A 3,814-nucleotide genomic window follows, 5' to 3' on the forward strand; every position below is an offset into this window, starting at 1 on the left:
ATCAAGAACATAATCTTTTCTTCAAAGATTCTTAAAAAGTTGGAGGGGTTTTTGCAATTTTTTTTACATGCTTTATTTCTCCAACTAGACTTTAAACCCAAGGAGGGCAGACAGTATGTCTTCTAGTTATGTGGAGAGAACAGTGGAATGAGAACAGCAGACTTGAAGTCAAATGATATGATTTTCAGCACCACCTCTTCTGCTGACAGTGTGACCACAGGTTAAAAAAAAACAAAAAACTTTTCCAGATCTCAGTTTCCTTATCCATAAACTGTTTGGGTGACTTACATGGTCTCCTTCTAATTCTATAATCCTATAAATTACTTCAATAGGAAACCAGAAGATCTTATGTTTGAGATAAAATAGTAATGCTCAAATATTCAAATGGATCCATGATCTCTGAAAGTTGCCTTCAGTGAGGTAATCTAGATCTCAACCCATCTATGCCTGCTCATTATGGGTCATTCTTGCCCATATATTCTCACAAATTCATGATAGGAAATCTGCCAGTTACATTAGATGCCTTCCTCCTTTTAGGTTTTTCCTCTTGATGAGATTATTAGTGGAACACTAATGAATGGGTGAAAAAACTTAGAGTATGCTAATTGCTGAGGATCCAAATATAAAAGCTACAATAGTTTCTGCCCTCAAGGATGTGGCATCCAGGGGAGCCAAGGAAGGGCATTCTGGTTTAAAATGTTACTGAGATGGTCAACATACTCTACATAATATTGGTAACCTAACTGGAAAATTAATGGGAGCACCATGAAGGATACATACACATACTGCGAGGCAGTTGAGAAAAATAAACTGGGGAATAAAGTGAAAGGCATTGTCCAAGCTGGCCTAGATATAGTGGGCCATGTTAGGCACTCATCAGTCAAGACAGTGGGTGCACAAAGATGAAAATAAAAGAGGTGAAATTGTTTAGGGCATTAGCTCTGGTCCTGGAAGCATGATGGCTGACGATGAATGTTAGAGAATAAAGTGGCATACCTCAATGTCACCATGACTAATCCATCCTCTCCCTATCATATATTTCCCCAGTGACATCCTTTATTCCTTCAAATAACCAATAAAGAACTTCAAAGAAGAAGAAAATTTCAGATAATGAATTCTGAAGTGTTTTGTAACTACACATCGATGTAAACTATCATTAAGCATCTCTCTCCCACGTTGCTTTTGCTCAGAGTAGGCAACTAAGTAAATATTTGCTGAATAAATGAACTGAAAAGTCTAAACATGACATTAACAGCGTCATGATTGTCTGGTAGGTCAGGTGGATCTAACTGATATTCCTACCTACATTCAGACATTTTAACAACCTATTTTAAGAAATGTAGCTGCTTAGATAAACAGGACAAGTCACATTTCCCCTAATGTGGTTATAAGAAAATACATACAGTACATGCTTAATAAGCCAGTCATTCTAAACTTAAAAAGTGATTTCCATTTTACTGTTTTGGCTCATAAACACTCAGCAAACACGAACTATGATCCACATTTTTATCTCACCAAATGACCTTCCCAATATGCGGTCTGTACTTTTTTTTATAACTAATTATATGTGTTTGTGGTAGCCAGAGACCAAAGTGTTGGAGCTGGGAGAAAACAAAGTCTGTTTAAATGTAGTGGACAATTAGGAATTCCAAACAATTTGCTCATCAATCAAAACATTAGAAAGTCAGGAAAAAGGAACCCTTTTGAGTTAAACAGCCTTTTCACCTGGGGCTCATTAGTGGGAAGAGTGTTTCTTTCTCCTGTTTCTAACTAATGCACTGCTGGGAGTCCAGACCAGGTGTTCTTTACACTGCTTTCCACTCAGAGCAACTTTATCTGAAAGCTCCATGGCCAGTCACACTGCACCAATGTAACCTTTGGCACTCGTACTGTTACGTTAGAGCCTGCCTGACTCCACATTTCCAAGTCTTGGTGGCTAGCCTTAAATCATAACGGATGAACCTTCAAAATCTCTCTCCCTCCTTTCTTGCCTGCTTTTTCCTTTTCCTCCTGGTTGTGTTGGGTGGAAAGGTGACTAGAAGGGCCAGAACCTGTGCTGATACATTGGAATTAGAAAGGTCTTGTCTCACTTCAAACCTTTTGGTTTAATAATTAAATAATTTTATTTGCATTTGTAAGTTGTCATTTGATCCAAGATATTCCAGGTCTGTGACAAGACCCCTTCAACTGCGATGTTGTCTCTCTTTTCAGAGGGAAAAACTGAGAATATGGGAGGGTTAAGGGACTTAACAAAAGTTGAGGCCTTCCTTTAGGCAGTCCTCGTGTCTTCCCCATGACAATGAGAGGCAGCATTGCACAATGGTTAGAGGCAGAAAGATCTAAGTTCTAAACTCTGCTTCTTAACTTGCTAGCTCTGTTATCCTGAGCAAGTCACAATACATGTCTGAAACACAGGTTTTTCTCATGAGGGCATTAGATTAGATGTCGTCTAAAGTTTCATTCATTAATCTATGATCCTCTGAATTTTCAACTCAGAGTAGTCTTTTAGAACTCTGCCTCAGTTAAAAATCCTTTGCTACATTTTTTCCCCTTCAATTTAACTGAAAACCTGGTTTTGGAATCTCACTTGGCTCCAGCCTTGGCTATTGACTTCCTTTTCAAAGCACTAGTGAGGCTGGCTGGGGAGACTGTAAAATGGATGGGGCTTGCCTGGTAACTAGTTCCAAAGGCAAGTTTCAGAGGAGTTTTATTACATGCCAAAGCCATAGGAATGGCCTAGGCCAAAGGAGCTTTGGTGAACCATTAAGAAAATAACACGTTTTTAATGGTTTGGGGAAATGGGAAATAAGTAATAAAGTCTATTATGAGGGTAGGGAGGGGGTGAACATGCAACACCAGGGCAAACAGAGTCAGAAGTGCAAAGAAACTCAGAAAAAAAATTCTAGGACAAGGAAAGGAGCCCATACCAATGGAAAAGTGTAGGATTGCTGTAGACTCTTGAACATTTTGAATACTCCTTCTTTTTCTCAGTTCCCTTCCACGCTAATCAAGCCTGACATTCATAAAAATTTTGTTCTCTGGATCTGGAAGGGAGGCATCTTCCAAGAGGCCATGAAGTTAATTTTCCTCGAGAAGGATTCAGGGTTATTTTCCATATATCATTTAAGGATAGTATAGTGGAAATTGCACTAGATTTGGACTCAAAAGACCTGAGTTCAAATCCTGACTTTGTTACCCACTCAATTCAGGGAGGTCAGGTGACCTCTCTGGATCTTAGTTTCTTCAACTGTAAAGTGACGGAGTTGAACTAGATGGTGTGTCTAAGACCCATGATCCCTATTGAGAGTACATCAGAGCCTGAGCAATGTTTATATCACCAAATATTATCTTATCTGATTCTATGAGTTCTTTGGCAAAGGAAATTCTTCCATTGATGTGTTTCAGGATCTTGACTATAAATTTATAGTCTTAGAGATTTGCCTGGGCCACTTCCAAAGGTTAAGTGATATGTCCATGGTCACACAACCATTAAATATATATTAAATATGTATTAAAGGAAAGGACTTGAATCCAGCTTTTCCCCACTCTGAGGCATGGCTCTACTCCTTATGCCATGATATCTCTCTCAAGTATAATTGTTCCTGCATTACAGATGAGTAAACTGAAACTTGATGATGTTGTGGCTTCCACATGGCTGCACATCCAGGAAGTATTAGAGGCAAGATTTGAGCCCGTGTCTACCACTCTAACCACTAAGTGATAGTGTGACCTTCTGACCAATTTCATAGACTTACTCACATGCATCACGTAGCCTACTTTAGAGAAACACTGAGAATAACTCAGGCATTAACTT

This window comes from Notamacropus eugenii, chromosome 4, assembly GCF_028372415.1.
Source record: "Notamacropus eugenii isolate mMacEug1 chromosome 4, mMacEug1.pri_v2, whole genome shotgun sequence".
NCBI classification, from domain to species: Eukaryota; Metazoa; Chordata; class Mammalia; order Diprotodontia; family Macropodidae; genus Notamacropus; species Notamacropus eugenii.